Raw genomic sequence first — 16,629 nt, 5'->3', positions numbered from 1 at the left:
CTCAGCTCCCCAAGTTACTGGGATTAAAGGTGTGCACCACTGGGCTGGGGTTATGAAGGCTCTTAACCAAGTCCTTGTAGGCACGATTCTTTTCAGAGTTGAGCAGAGAGGGCATGTGTCAGGGTTTTTAGCCCCCCGTTTTCTGCTGACCTGCGGGAGAAATGGGGAAAACATGCCCTGACTAGGACAAGCCAAGAGAGGCAAAGGTCGACTGGCTGCCCACACCCAGCCCTCCCTCACTGGAGGACAACCAGATTTGCCAGGGGACCAGTCAAAGCAGGATCTCGTTTACTGAGGAAGTACACACAGCTAATATACTGCACAGGAGCCAATCAGGATAAAGGTCAGAGGGGTGGAGTGAGTTCACATGTCCACCCATCCCATGGTCTGTAAGAGAAGGCAGGATCTGTCCATGAGGGTGAAAGAGTCCTGGACCTTCCTGGAGGTGGTCTGTTTTTCCGTCACTACCCACAGCACTGCCTCCTGGCTGATCGCCAGGCACCATCCCAGCTACATGTGAGGCCCCAAGACAGGAAGCAGGCAGCAAGTCATGCCGTACAGGCATGCACCTGTTCTGGCCTCATGGAAACTGCTAGACCTTTCCTGATTCTGGTCTATTTGCTTCTCATCCAGGCTTTAATGCTTCTAGAAAAGACAGATGGGTGATGTGGCCCCAGAAGTTTTGGGGCAAGGAGTGAGGTGGGTGCTGGAATAGTTAGGGCACCCCGGGAGCCTCCAAGGAGACACATTGGTGGGTGTGGTGGGTGCTGAAGCTTGGGCCGGTGTTTGATGTCCCTTGGACTACAGCCCTTGGATGGTGCTACATGCTCAGGCACCGGCCCTCATCAGGAAGCTGTGCAGTTCACGTGGCCACCCACCTGGAAGCTGAAACTGGAGGCTCATGGGTACTATGCTTGTGAGGACCAGGCCAGGCAAGAGTGCAGGTGGGGGTCAGTGGTGGAGGGAGTCGTGGGAAGGAAACCCAGGAGTTAAGAGCCAGGGGTGGCAGCTGACGCCACCAGGACCCCTCATTTCTGACCTCTAGCAGGTCCCTGCAGGCAGGGGCCTGGGGTAGGCAGAGCCTGGAGCTTGGCCTCCCAGCTGCCTCCTGGCCTTCTACTTCCCTGGGCCTTACTTTTTTCACCTGTAATATGGCGACCAGCTGCTTCCTCGGGGGCTCCATGGTTGAGCAGGGATCACATGGAGGAAGTGGTGAGCAGAGTCTGCCCCAGGGGGGAAGAGCCACCTGGCCACTGAAGTCAGCGGCAGACACTAGGGGTGTTTGAAGGTGGGGCCTGAGCCCCAGTCCACTCCCCCCACCCCCCCACACAGGTTACCTGACAATGGGCTCCAACTGCTCTGCTGTGAGGCAGATTTTCAGTGGCCCCAGGCACAGCCCCAAGTCCCCAGGGCAGAGAGAAAAGGCCAAGCGCTTCCCAAGGCAGGAGGTTCCTGACTTGGGGTTTTGATTTTTCCCTGTATCATGGACTGAACCCCAGGGCTGCTGGACCACGGAGGCCCACCCCGGCCCTTTTTATATTTAGACACAGGGTCTCGTGAGTTGCTGAGGGCCTCACTAAATTGTTGAGGCTGGCCTCCAACTCATGATCCTCCTGCCTCAGCCTCTCAAGTCATTGGGATGCAGGCGTGTGCACAAGGGGAAGCTCCCAGCAGGAGGAAGGCCAGGCTGCAGGCCAGTGCATCTCTGGGGATGAGCCTGAGCAGAAATGACACCGTGAACCAGCAGTTTGTAAAAATTTGCCTTTATTTATCATTTATCCATTGTATCTCAGTTATGCCATTTTGGTGTCCACAGTGACAGTCCCCTGGAAGCTGGGTCAGCCCCTGCCCAACAACCTATTGTGATCACTGCCCACGGACTGGAAGCCCAGGCCATGTGGGGATAGCAGAATGGCAAGCTCCTCTGAAGTCTGATGCTCTCCAGGCACAGCCTGGAGCCAGGGACTGGGCCTACCTGCCAGAGGCCATGGAGTCCCTAGCAGTGGCCTGGGAGTCCCTGCTCTCTAACAGGAGCAGGAGAGGTATGGCGGAGGCCCCCTTGGGTTGGGAGGTAGCTGGTGTTGGTGTTGCCCTGCTGGGGACTGGGTCTAGACAAGGCCACATGGGAGAAGGTTGCTGGGCCCTGGGCTGGGCCGAGGCCCCTCTGGTTCTTGTCCCAGGTCTCTGGGGACAGTATGCCATCTCTACTGAGCCATGAGAGTGCCCATGAAGAATTGGGGCACCCTCCCAAGGGAGACAGCAGCTGAGTCTGAGAGGGGCTGCTGAGAATTCCAGAAAGGTCCCCAGCTTCATGTTCTACATCACCTGTCACCATAGACATCGTTGTCTTTCTGTCTTAGACACCAGAGCATCTTCCCAGAGACCCGAGCTCCTGACCCTGAGCTCAGGCCCTGAGCCTGAACCTCCCCTCCCAGCCTCTTTATGTGGTGAAGGTTGAATGTGCTGGTGGCCGAAAGAGCTGGTGGCATCTTGCTGTCCCCTTACTTGCATTTGGTCCCTAAGTGCAGTCAGAACATTCTAGAAACACAGGGAGAGACAGAATATGTCCCTTCCTAGGGGCGCTGGGGCAGCTGCACAGTGAGGACAAACCACGGCTGGAGTCTGGACAAATGGACATGGCGGGGTGGTCCCCTGAGGGCACCGAGCTCAGCCAGGCGAGGGTGGAGATGGCAACCCCAGGCCTCCCCCGGACAAGGACAAAGCTGCCTGGCCATAAGGTGGCCATGAGGCGGCAGGGATGGCAGTCCTGTCTCTGCCCCAACATGAGGCCCATCTGGACACTTGGTGGGAGATCAGCTGCCCACAGTTGGGCAGGGAGCTGTGTCATCCGGAGCCCAGAGGACCCAATGTCCCCCACGGAAACAGTCTTCACCCAGATAGTGCCACCGCTGGTGATGATGGGGACAAGCTGGTGACGCTGTCCATGTCCCCAGAGGAGGTGCGACCACCCTAAGGCCACACATAGAGATTTTGTGCTTCCAAGCAGAGTCAAAAAGCCACCTTTGTGGGGACCAGAGATGCCACGGTGGCTGCACACATCACTGAAGGTGGGAGGGGAGGCCAAAACCAAAGTCAGACAGAAAATGGGGACAGCACTCCCCGTCCCTGTCACGGCTGCAGCTGCCAAAGCCAGAAGGAGGAGAGAAGCCCCGCCGAGGGTGGCCGCCCCACGGTGCAGAGGAGGGGCAGATGTCAGCCAGATGACGATGTCCCCATGTGCTGCAGCACCGCTGCCCCCGGCCACCACTACCTTCCGAGGCACTGCCGAGCCTCCTCCCTGGTCCTTGGGTAGGCATGGCTCTCAGAAAAGCAGGGTGCCCATACTGCCCACCTTGCTCGGCTCCTTGATGAAGATCTCAAAGGACTGGGAGATGTTGGTTACCACCAACAGGATCCCCGTCCCCAAGGAGATGGTGCCCAGGAAGGCAGCCATGACCGAAAGGCCCCAAGGCACAGTCTCCCAGAGGCCGCCACCATGGGGATGTATCTGGGGTAGGGCAGGCGGTCAGCCCTGGGCCACCACAGAGCCCCCAAACTGGCCATCAGTCTTGCCCATGACTGAGACCAGAACCTCAGGAGGACCCACCACCTCCCTGAAGCAACCTGTGTGCCCCACTAATGCTACGGGACCTAGTCCCTGCTAGGGGACTGCTACTAGTCCAAACTGAAAGGCTGCCAGATGCAGTGGTCCACACCTGTCACCCCAGTAACTTGGGAGGCTGAGGCAGGAGGATCACAAGTTGGAGGCTAGCCTCAGCTACTATCCAAGGCCCTAAGCAGCTCAGTGAGACCCTGTCTCTAAATATTTTTTTTTTTTTTTTAAAGGGCTGGGGACATGGCTTAGGGGCCAAGTAACCCTGGGTTTGGTCCTCAGTAAGGGGGTTGAGGGACTCGGACATGACTCTTGAAATGGCCACTGTCCCTACCAAGGACTCGAAAGCAACCTAGAATTTGCAACTGTGGCTTTTTCTGTAATTGCTTCTTTCAGGAAAGGTCACCAAGTGAGAGCCCACAGGACAACCTGGGCTGTCACCTGACTTTGTAGACACAGCCCTTCTCACTGTGGCTGCTGCCAAGTGGCACAGGAAGAGCTAAGAAAATGGCAGAGGGAACCAGGGAGGCTGGGGGCAGCCCTCAATCCAGGACGAGGTGAAGCTGCAGCGGGCGCTCCTCCTGCCCTGGGCACCTGCACCCTGGGGCCTCTCCCACCCTCCCTTCTCTCCACCCCAAGGTGACGGCCACACAGGTCACCTGGCTGTGGCTCAGCTGGTCTCTGGATTCCTCTCTGCTGTGGTCTTGTCTGGTGGAACTGACCTTCCTGCTTCAAACATCACTTCAAACTCTGACGCTCTGCTAGCCTCTAAGCCACATCAACCATCTGTCTTTTTTCGGTCATGGGGATTAAACCCAGGGGTGCTCCACCCCTGAGCCCCATCCCCAGCCCTTTTTTTGTCTTTTATTTAGAGACAGGGTCTCATTGAGTTGCTTAGGGCCTCACCAATTTGCTGATGTTGGCCTCCACCTTGCCATCCTCCTGCCTTGGCCTTCAGGTGTATCCCACAGAGCCCGGTGCTTCAGCTCAGGTCCATCTGGAGACCCACTCTGTGCTCAGAGCCTGGGCACCTGCTCCTGGATGCCTAGGGCAGCATCCCACCAGCATGAGCAGAGGTGAGGGTCCCCTGCTGCCGGAACCACCTCTACAGAGCCCCATGCTGCGTCACCAGGCTGCATGCTCCTGGCTCCCTGCTGAGGGCGCCAGGCATCTTATTGCATGTCCCCAGCATCCAGCACTTAGCAGGTTCATAAATATCCAATGACACAGGGACCTTGCCTACCCTGTGATCCGAGAATAAGACCCATGGACACTGGAGACCCCAAGGCCCACCAGTGCTCGAGGCCTGGGTGCTGCACATGCCGACTGGGGCTGGGTACTACACTCACCGGTTGAGCTCATGCACCAGGATGTCTCCCGGTGGCCCCGCATCACCCTATGCTGTTCCTTCAGCTGCTTGGACACATGCATGATGCCCAGAGCAGAGGATGTGCTCATAGATGTGTTTGGAGGGAAAGATCTCGAGCTGCTGGACACTGAAAGGGCTCTTTCTGCAGCTCTACATCTTTACATGGACTTTAAAAATGCCCTAAGTGGGGCTGGGGATGTGGCTCAAGCGGTAGCGCGCTCGCCTGGTATGCGTGCGGCCCGGGTTCGATCCTCAGCACCACATACCAACAAAGATGTTGTGTCCGCCGAGAACTAAAATAAATAAATAAATTAAAAAAAAAAAAAGAATAGAAAAAAAAATGCCCTAAGTGCTGGGGGTGCACCCCTGTCATTCCAGCAGCTTGGGAGTCTGAGGCAGGAGGATTGCAAGTTGGAGGCCAGCCTCAGCCACTTAACAAGGCCCTGAGCAGCTCAGTGAGACACTGTCTCCATATGAAATTTAGCAAGTGCTGGGAGGTGGCTCAAGTGTTAAGTGTCCCTGGACCAACAAGGTGTCATAAGGAGAAGACCAGACAAGATGTGGTTTTCCACTCTGGCTTCAGGTTCTCAGACCTGCTACTGATGGCTGAGCTTTGTCCATCTGTCCTTAATGCTCTGAACTGTCTAACCAAGGTGGGTGGCCCATCTGCATGTCACAAACCACCACTGTGACAAAGCAACAAGCCAAGTGACACTTTAAGAACCTCCGTTTATACTTATGTCATTGGCAGAGGAGCCCGAGACCTCAACCCAGGTCTCAGAAAACAAGGCACAGGAGCCCAGCATGAACATGAGGTACACTACCACATGGACAGGGTCCTCCAACATGGAGCCAAAGGACTCCAGTGGAGACAGGTAGTAACACAGACTACCAACTGGGTAGGCACAGGCAGGGCCTCCAGAAGATGTGTCCTGGGAAGAAGGAACAGAAGGTCTGGGATGCTGAGTCTACTGAACCTGAGCTTCGAGATGAACCCAGAGCAGACCAAAACTGTGATTGCAGCCAGGCACAGTGACACACACCTATCACCCCAAGCTCAGGAGGCTGAGGCAGGACGATGGCAAGTTGGAGGCCAGCCTTGGTCTCTTAGAAAGGCCCTAAGCAGCTCAGTGAGACCCTGGCTCTAAATGGGGGTCGAACAGGGCTCAGGGGTCAAGTTCCCCTGGGTTCAGTCCCTGTTACAAAAAAAATGTCCTGCACAGAATTTGGGAAAGGACACAGGGGAGGAGATCTGTGCATGAGACATTTGGTCAGGAGCAAGACGCACAAATGCTGAGCAGCACCACCCACTCTGTGGCCAGGAGAGGCTCCCCAGGAACATTTGACTGACACACCAGGTGCCCAACAGGCTGACAAGCAGGTGCCCACTGAAGTGGCCTGACAGCATCTGGGAGATGATGTAGAGGTGGGGACCAGGGCGGACTGCAGCACCATCAGGACGTTGAAGATGAAGAAGAGCTCAATTGGGTAGGTGTGGTACTGGCCCTGGTAGTGCACAGTCTTGATGGGCAGGTCAACCCGGAAGCCCTGAGGACAAAGGCCAGAGGCACGAAAGGTGGCACCAGCTCTGGGGACCCGACTTCTGACAGTGCTGGAGAGCACCTGCCCCTTCCCTCACTCCCACTGTGCTTGGGGCACACACAGAAAAAAACGCAGAAAAACTGGCTTCAAATGTACTAAAGTCCACTTTATGGCCATTTGTATCTAAACGGGAAAAAAAAAAAAAAAAGAAAAAGAAATTATAATGAAGCCAGAGACAGTGGCACAGGCCTGTCATCACCAGCAGCTCTGGAGGCTGAGGCAGGAGGACTGAAAATTTTGGAGGCCAGCCTCAGCAACTTAGTGAGACTATGTCTCTAAATAAAATATAAAAAGAGCTGGGGATGGGGCTCAGGGGTTAAGTGCCCATGGGTTCCTTCCCTGGTACCAAAAAATAAAGAAAAAGAAATGCAGACTTCCTGTGCTCACGCTGGACTCACTTGGAAATGGATGACCACAGCAAGGCAAAGATGGAGGCAATGAGGTTCATGAGGTCGGGGAGATTCTGGCAGGAGAAAGCCTCTCTAAGGGCTCAGTCTTTGTCTGTGTGCGTGGCCCAGAGATGGAACAGTGCAACGATGGCACCCTCCAATTCCATGCCTGTTGGCAGAGGAGGACACAAATGTGAAGGGAAGAACAAAGGGCTGGACTCTGCTGGGTCTTAGGCCTCCTCCTGGCCAAAGCAGAGGCACGAGAACAAAATCAGCCAGGAGACTCAGCCAGGAGACTCACGGCACCCACAGTCACGGGGTCACGGTCTGGATTTTTTTGGCACCAGGGATGGAACCCAGGGGCCCTAGGCCACTGAACCACACCCCCAGCCTATTTGTATTTCATTCACAGACAGCATCTTGCTGAGTTGCTGAAGCCTTGCTGTAGCTAAGGCTGGCCTCAAAGTTGAGATGCTCCTGCCTCAGCCTTAGCAACAGGCAGAAAGGTGCCTGGCCTGAGGAATAGGCAACACACTGACCAGGAACACTGAAGCACAGGGCGCCAAGTTCTGAGCACTTCAGAAATGGCATGAGACTGACTTTAGGACAAAAGCACAGTGGGAAACACTGTCACCATGGCCCCTGCTGACAGGTTGGTGCTTCCCTAGACATGGCTTTCGTGGGCAGAGTGGCTAATGGCTGGGGACTCAGATGTCCCAGTCTCTCCCTGGGACAGCATTTTCCTGTCACCCCAGAGTTGGGACAGCAGGACTTGCATCACCTTCTGGACGGCCACTCAGATGGGCCATCTGTCCTGTAGACCACATGGACGGGATGTCTGTGACAGAAATGCTGTCCTAGCTTTCCCTGGCCCCCTGGCATCCCTGTAGTGGTCTTCTGACAGCCGCTCTCCCTGCTGCCTCGCTGTGTGGGACAATAGCTTATGTCTCTGTGGTCAAAAATCTGGAGACATGAAAGCTTGAGCATTTTGTAAAGGAGAAAGTTCAGCAATCCCAGGGACTTGTCCTGGTTTCTCTTGCCACCAGTGACCTCTCAGAACTCTCCTCGCTTGCTCCACTGAGCCATGCACTGACCCTCAACACACAAGCTCATCTCTGCCCCAGGGCCTTTGCACCTGCCAGGTTCTCTAGATGGACCCGTAAGACTCTTCCCCAGTCGCCCCATCTTCCTTCTCTTCTCTACTCTGACCCGGGACCCTGGGATGACACTGACGCTCACACATCTTATGTTATATCCCTTTGTATTCTTAGCACCCACAGAAGAGCCTGGTGCTTTACAGTACCTGCCTGACAAGTGTCTGGAATGAAAGGTGGGTGACAGCAGTGGCAGGGTGAGGGCCTTACGAGCATTCTGAATGTTTAATGTGGTCATTTCTTGCAAATCACTACCCCCTTGTCTCTGGGAACTGGGTTGTTTCATGTGCTAGTGTCACCCGGGGGGCGAAAGCCATGTGATGTCTCCATCTCCCTCCAAGCCTGGACTGTCCCCCACCTCAGAGAAGAATGACCAACTGCACTCTCCACCCTAGGGGCCCTTCCACACCCCACTTTCCAGGTTGCAAGCTGAGCCGTGGTGGCACTCCTGGTAACAGGAGACCCTTCCAGCTGCAAGCTACCTGTGCCTGCTCCACCCTCTTCTTGCCCATCCTGGTGGTGTCCCTGTGGCTCCACCATTTTGGCTTCTTACAGCACCACTCAAAGCCCCCCAGGTAGACCCTCTGCCCCAGCCAGGTTCCGGAGGTTTCCAAGGGCAGCCACCTCCATGTCTTGGTTGTCTGTTGCCTTCATCTCTCACTAAGTCCTAAGGCCCTCACTCTGATGTCACACTGGCTGGCTCAGGCTGGATGGCTGTGCCACCATTTTCTCAGCCTGTCTCCCAGGGACAGCAAATCATTCCTTCAAAAACTGTCCCCTCACTCACCATCCTGCTCCAGAGCAAAGTGATCCTCTGGCTGGCTGCCACAGCCCAAGCCTTCACTGACTGGTCCCCTGTGGCCACCACTGCTCCCACTCTTTTTGAAGGCAGCCCTCCCAAAAGCCAGGAGGTCTTGGCAGACTCCCTAACTCCTACCCAGATTTCACAACCACATCCACAGCTGGGGTCCAGCTGCTTTGCACCCCCAGATCCTCAATTCACCTTAGATTTTCTGAAATTCTAGGAAGAGTCTGGTGTCACCTTTGCCTACTCTTCTGTAAGTGTTCCCGACCCTCCTACCTGAGGTCCAGTCTTTCCCATGGGATCTCTCAGGCACCCTGCAGGGACTCATCTGCAGTTTCCTCAATTTGATGACGTGGCACTAGAAGCCAAGAACCAGCTCCACAGTCAATTCCAAGAAAACACGAAAATGCACACAAATATTTTCCATGAGAGACTTCCCAGCAAAAAAAAGATTCAGGGATCAGAGGCCAAAAGAAAAAGAAAAGAAAAAAAGTCAATTTCCCTCTCCTAAGAAGTCTCACATGTTTTTCAATTTTTATTTTATTAAGATTCGTAAGCCAGGTGTCATGGTGCCTGCCTGTAATTCCAGTGGCTCTGAAGGCTAAGGCAGGAGGATTGCAAATTGGAGGCTAACCTCAGCCAAATTGGGGCTATAAGCAACTCAGCGAGACCCTGTCTCTGAGTAAAATGCAAAAGAGGGTTGGGGACGGGGCTCAGGGGTTAACTGTCCCTGAGTTCAATCCCCAGTGCCTTCCTCCCCAAATTGGCAATACTGCAGGGTGAACCCAGCAACAGTCATTCTACCCATAACTGTTTTGAGACAGGGTCTCATTTGCCAAGGCTGTCCTTGAACTTGTAATCATCGAACTAACTGCTCCTTGACTGAACAAGTGGTTTGGTGTAGAAATGTCATTTTTAGAATCTTATTCACTAAGAACAACTGCTAAAATATGTGCAGATGATTGCCCAAGGATATTCACTTCGATGCTAACTGTGACTGAGAAAGGACTGAAATGTCCACCAGAAGACAATTGGCTAAAATCAACACTTCTTCCTTGCAGTGCAGGTTCCTGCTAAGAAATTTGAGGCAGGATTACTCTGTGGCATGTTAACTGTCCTTGAAATATTCTTATAAGACATGAAAGTTTAGATATCATTTTGATTGTAAGTGTTGTTGTTGTTATTGTTGTTGTTGTTGTTATTATTATTATTATTATTATTATTATTATTATTATTATTTGGTACTAGGGATTTAACTCAGGATCACTTAACCTCTGAGCCATGTCCCCAGCCCTTTTTCTATTTTATTTAGAGACAGGGTCTCACTGAGTTGCTTAGGGCCTCACTAAGTTGCTGAGGCTGACCTCCAATTTGTGATCCTCCTGCCTTGGCCTCCTGAGCTGCTGGGATGACAGGCTTGAGCCTCTGCACTCAGCTATAATTTTAAACATTTGCACACTGAAAATTCAGAAGAAATGATTCTGAAACAGTCATTTTCCCACAGAAGAATACTCTGCATACATGAAAACTTCCTGCAGAGGTACCCAAAGGGGGGCAGGCCCTTACCTTGGTCGGTTTTGATGGTGGTGGGGTTGAAGGCCTTCCCCAGGATGGTTTCACAGATGTTGCTTGAGATGGAGAGGGAAAAGCCACAGCCCAGGCCGTGCCCTTTATAATGAAGCTCATCCAAAAGGAGGACGATCAAGCCCACCACAAAAAACTGCAGAATTAAAATAAATTAATTAATAAAAGTGGACTCTGCGTTACTGGCCCCAGCGCCCTGGTTCCTTCCATCTTCAATGTCAGGGTTCTCTGCTATGAGGGCCAAATAGGAGACCCTTCTCAATCAGCCTCACGGGAATTCAGAAGCCAAAGCCAGGGTCTTTTGATTCTCTTTTATTTATTTAAAACTATTTTTTAGTTGGAGGTGGACACAACATCTTTATTTTATTTTTATGGGGTGCTGAGGATGGAGCCCAAGGCCTCACATATGCCAGGTGAGCCTCTACCCCTGAGCCCCAGCCCCAATATTTTTTTTTTGTTTCTTAATTGTTTTGGGGTTTGCAGGTGGACAGCATGCCTTTATTGATTTCAATATTTCTCGTTGTAGATGGGCGCAGTGTCTTTATTTGATTGATTTCTTTTTGGGCGGTGACCAGCCTCCAACCCAGGGCCTTACCCTGCTCAGGCCAGTGTTTAGCCTTGAGCCCAGCCCTGAGCCTGGCCTGGCCCCAGCTCTGGCTGAGTACTGATGAGGAGGAAGAGGGATGACAGGGTCACTCAGGAAGCGGGGTGAGAGTGGGGGTTCACCTGAGTGGTGATCAGAAGGCAGATCCCAGAACCCATCTTTGAGGGAGGCCCTGTCCATGCCTGTCATCACATCCATAATGGACTGGCCGATGGTGACATCATGCCAAACACTAGGGTCCTAAGAAAATCTTGAGCAGAGTGTGGCAGGAACACAGATGACAAATACTGACACTGCCCACGGGAACCTTGGTGAGGAGTGTCCAACTGTCACACATCAAAGCGCATGAGAACTCAGGCTTTCTAGTGAAAGCACCTTTCATCTTTTATTGTGGCTTTAGGGATTGAACCTAGGGCCTTTCGGATGGTAGGCAAGTGCTTTACTAAACTTTAGACCAGTCATCCTAAATTCTTTTTTTAAAAAAATGATCTTGAATACTTAATATGGAAAAACATTTTTAAAAAATTGTCAAGGGTAAGGAGAAAACTTCTGGGGCTGTAGCTCAGTGGTAGAGGCACTGAGTTCCATTTTCAGGTCTGCAAAAAAAAAATATTAAAAACAAAGAGAGAAAGAGAAAAAAAACACCCAATTTGGGCTTTAGAAAAATAATGCAAATTTTTTGTTTGTTTGTTTTGATTTTGGTACTGGGGATTGTACTCAGGGGCACTCAACCTCAGAACCTCATCCCCAGCCCTATTTTGGTTTTATTTAGAGACAGAGTCTCACTGAGCTGCTTAGGGCCTCGCTGTTGCTGAGGCTGGCTTTGACTCACAATCCTCCAGGATCAGCCTCCCGAACTGCTGGAATAAGAGGCGCGCACCACTGCACTAAGCCAAGTATATTTTAAAATGTCAAAAATAAAAATTAAAAAAAGAAAACCACTTATTAGTGCTTTAGAAGGATAATGCATTAATTTAAGGCATTGAATAATAAATGCATTACTTAATATTTAATAATGCATTACTTAATTCATTAATGATTAATGCATTAATACATAAATATATTCTACAATCTTGATTTGTGTCTGAAACTCACAATTTAAGTTAGATGGATTTCTCACTGAATTATTTAACCTACTAACTTAAGATCTCTAAGACATGCTGTATGGAATATAGCAGAGTAGAAAATTGTAAATATTGTTTTCTAAATAGCACATTCCAGTTACCAGAGGCTAGGCTTGGCTGACTCTGAGGCTGGTCCCCATTATTGGGGCTGCCTATCATTTGATACAGCCAATACTCTTAACCTAGTTTAACAGCATGTAGAAACTGAGACTCCAGAACTATTATCTAAATTTCTTCCACATCAAAAAAAAAAAATAACCAACAGCAGAGCTGGACTGAGAGGATCACCTTTTTGCTCATTAAATCCTTTTAAATACAGAAGAAAAATAGCACTTGCTAAATAACTACCATGTGTTAGGCACTGTGAGAGTGATTATTTAATTTAATCCTTTTTTTTTGATACTGAGGACTGAGCAGACGTGCTTCACCCCTGAGTCTCATCCCCAGCCATTTTTTTATTTTATTTAGAAACAGGGTCTCATTGAGTTGCTTAGGGCCTCACTAAGTTGCTGAGGTTGGCCTCCAAATAGTGATCCTTCTGCCTCAGCCTCCAAAGCTGCTGTAATTAGAGGCATACTCCACAGCATCTGGCTTTGATTGAATTCTTATGACAGCTCTGAAGTAGATGTCACCTCCTTTGTGAGGTACGGAAATCATGGCTGGTGAAGGGGTGACCTCCATGCACTGATCCTTCAAGTGCATCCTCTGGGGCATTCCTGCCCTCCCCTGCCCTGCCTGGCCTTCCCCCATACCCAGCACCTCCCAGAAGTGCTCTCTCACTAACAGGCCATGGAGCACCTACAGGGTCGGCAGGCAAAGCACACAGGCCAAACTGGGCTGTTTTAATGCCCCCAATTTTAGAGCCAATTCAAATTTTCAACTAGACACCAGAAATATACCCATGATCTTTCTTAAACTTCTGGGCTCCCGTTGAAGAGGGCTTGGTCTTTTGGGGTGTCACCCACTTCAATCATCTTGGCGCAAGCCAAGAGTTGCATGATGAGGCCCAAGGTGACCATTGCAGAGATACCCAGCTCCATGAGTGTGTCTAAGGAAATGGGCAGCCACAAAGCCCCTGTGAGCTCAAGAAAGCAAGATATTATTTAATAAAATGAACCTACAGAATTGAATGTGACCCCTTCTCCACATTGGATGGGCTTCAGGTTGCTGGCAGCAATTATAGCATAACCCCCCCAAAAACCAAAGATAAGAACACAACTGAGTCCCTCTGTCGAGCCCACCAGACCCCATGTCATTCTGTTTGGAAAGTCACATACCCCTCAAGAGCCTGCTGCATTCCCACCCCAATGGACAGATCTATTCTGGCTGGACAGAGGACAGAGAGGCCCGTCCTTCATCAGTTCATAAAACTGGAGAACATTCCAATCATTTCCTGAGTCTGCAGATGGGGCTGGCACATTTGGATCTAGTTGGGAATCAACCTTCCCTTTCCATAATGTTCAGATGAGCTCTGATTCTGAGTGACTGGAACCTCTTTGGAACCCCATTTTTAAACCGTGTCCATCAAATGCACCATCAATATACACAAGAAAATCGTTTCTAGACCCACAGGTGACTGGTTAGATTCGACCCTCCACTGTCACTCGTGGTTTTGATCCATATATTTCACCTGTAGATATGAAAAAGATGCAGCTGAGAAACCAATAGAGAGTTCTAGAGAGTATTCCATGTGGACTCACCATCTCATTTCAGGGATTTCAAACACTCTAGTTTTTTTAAGTTTTCAGAAATTCTCAAGCAGAGACTTATCTTGCTCTTCCAGGTTTTGTATTGCATTCAAACCCAATTCTAAAGAAGATGGTGTTGCCCAGGCTGAATGCACCGTTGATCAGGCTATTTGACATGGCACATGCAGACTTTCCAGGCCACAGAGCTGCCCATTCTCTGAGCTCCACAGAAAGGCTGTAATTCAACTAAATGGTGCTGGTCCAGCAGAGAAGAGGCAGAGTGAGTCTGAGCCTCCCTCTGTTGGAGGCCAGAATCCCTCACATCCAGTAGAAAGGGTCCACAGAATCCGAGGCCATAATACCAAACAAAGGATCTGGAAACAAGTAGAAACCAAAGGAGTGGCACATGGTTTCCCCCTCTCCCCCTTGCCCCAACAACAGCACAGGAGACCGGATTGACCTTACTGGAGACTAAGAAGATGAAAAGGGGGATGGCTCTCCACAGCACCTTCTCCTTCAACTGGATCTGCAGAAGAGGTAGAATCAGAGGACATGAAGTTTCCCAGTAAGTCATTAAAAATAGAGTCCCAGAGACACTTTCTCTGATCACCAAGAAAGGCCAAGGTGGGCTGGAGACACAGCTCCATGGGGAAGCACTTGCCGAGCATGCATGATGTTCTGGGTTTAGTCTCCAACAGACAACCTCCCCCCAAAAAGTGAAGAAACCAAACCATGCACCAAGCAGAGTCCTGAAAGGTGAGTCTCATGCTTTCTGTGGACAAAGCCAATGCGAAGATGTCCATAGGTGTCACGTCTGGGAATGCTCATATTATACAGCATCATGATCTTCCCACTGCTTAAGTGAGTTCAATGGCAAAGCTGTACTCTTAACCATTGATATGAACAGTTTAGATCCTCAAGGAGGGGCAAGAGGAAGGCAAATTCAAAGACAGCCTCAGCAAAAGTAAGGTACTGAGCCACTCTATGGGACCCTGTCTCTCAATAAAAAACAAACTAGGTCTGGAGACATCTCTCAGTGAGTGGTTGCTACTGAGTTCAATACTAGGGATAAGTAAGTAAGTAAATAAATAAATAAATTCTTTCTGTTGTTGATATTTTTAAAATAATATTTAATCTTTATTTTATTTACCTCTTCTCTGATGTTTAGTATTTTTTCTTCTACTAGTTTTGGGTCAGGCATGTTCTTGATTTTCTACCTCCTTGAAGTGGAAGTCTTGGTTGTTTTCTTTTTTGATGTAGGTATGTACTGATCTAATCTTCTTAAAATTGCCTCTGCTCTATGCTATATGTTTTTTTTTTTTATTTTGTGTTTCTATCATCATTTTTCTCAAGAATCTTTAAAAATTTCCATTCTATTTATTCATTGACTCCTGGCTATTTGAGAGCTTGTTGTTACATTTGCAGACATGCAGGATGTATCTGAAGTTCCGCCTGTTGTAGGTTTCCAGTTTTATTACATTGTGTTCAGAAAAATAGTTATTTCAAATGATTTTTAGCTTCTAAAATTTGTTAAGATTTGTTTTATGACTTAATCTGTTGTCTATTCTGTAGAATGTTGTTGGTACTGTTGTGAAGAATTTGTCTTCTTTTGGTTTTTGTCGGAAAGTTCAGTTAAGCCTATCTGCTCTTCAGTGTACTTTAAATCCTGTGTAAAGAAAGAAGAAGAGACAGAAGCAAGGTGCAGAGGCAGAATGACAGGATGGTAGAAAGTCTCCTTGTCCAAGCTGCCAGCTTTACTTATAGTAGTAGGTTACCTTATGGCACTGGCATCAGTAGTACACTGTTGTTCATTGTGCCATTAGACTACAGATTTAGCAACATTATGCAGCTTCTTAGATAGTTACATACTAAGGTTGCAATAGGAGACTTGTGTGGCTCTCAAGTAAGTCCATTGTTTAAAGTTACTATTATGTGGACAGATTCAGGTGCAGCAGAGCTTGGCAAAACAATGTGGTTGTCTAAAAAGAGAGTCCCTCCCCAAAAGCTAAGTGCCTAAGGTCAAGGTTGAGGCTGATAAGATTCTAGCAAAGAGCTTCCTCATGCAAGGCATTGCCACAACAGCTAGGTATTGCACATGTATTAGTTATCTTGCTGGTTTCTGAAAGAAACTGCAGAATATTCCAAACATAGGAAACAGGGTGCCTGTTACCTCCTGGGAGTTTGCTCACCAGAGGAATGCTTTCCTTATATTTCTATGGTCAAAACACTTACAATCCTGTGTCTCTTTTTTGATGTTTTTGGATGAAAGATCCATCCATTTTTCAAACTTAGAAGTCCTCTATTAATATACATCGAAGTCTCTCTCTCCATTTAGATGAAGTAGTGTCTGTCTTATGTCTATGTGTTGTATTATTATGTGATTTTATATTTATACTTATATTTTCTTGCTTAATTGAAACCATTTGTCATTATATAACGACTTTAGTCTATTTTTACTTTTGGTATTAAGGTCTATTTTTTGTGATTTAAGAAAAGCTACTTCTAGTTTTTATTTCCATTTTCTTGAGATATCTTTCTTTTATTCTTCACTTTTATCCTATGTGTTTTTTTAGAGGTGAAATGAGATTCTTCTAGGAAAAATATAGATTTTTTTGTTCTATGTATTATAGAACTTTATGTCTTTTTACTGGAGAATTTACCCCATTAAGGTGGTTCTTGACAGGTGAATATTTACTA

The 16,629-nt window shown here is 49.2% G+C and overlaps 1 pseudogene; it reads right to left on the bottom strand.

The window, feature by feature from the left end:
* Positions 1–3,322: 3,322 nt before the first annotated feature.
* Positions 3,323–14,452, bottom strand: LOC139701497 (protein transport protein Sec61 subunit alpha-like; annotated as a pseudogene).
* Between the last annotated feature and the right edge of the window lie 2,177 nt (positions 14,453–16,629).

This window comes from Marmota flaviventris, chromosome 13 (genome assembly GCF_047511675.1).
Source record: "Marmota flaviventris isolate mMarFla1 chromosome 13, mMarFla1.hap1, whole genome shotgun sequence".
Lineage (NCBI taxonomy): Eukaryota > Metazoa > Chordata > Mammalia > Rodentia > Sciuridae > Marmota > Marmota flaviventris.
The sequence above is the reverse complement of the archived record's forward strand: the minus strand, read 5'-3'. Positions and strand labels throughout refer to the sequence as shown.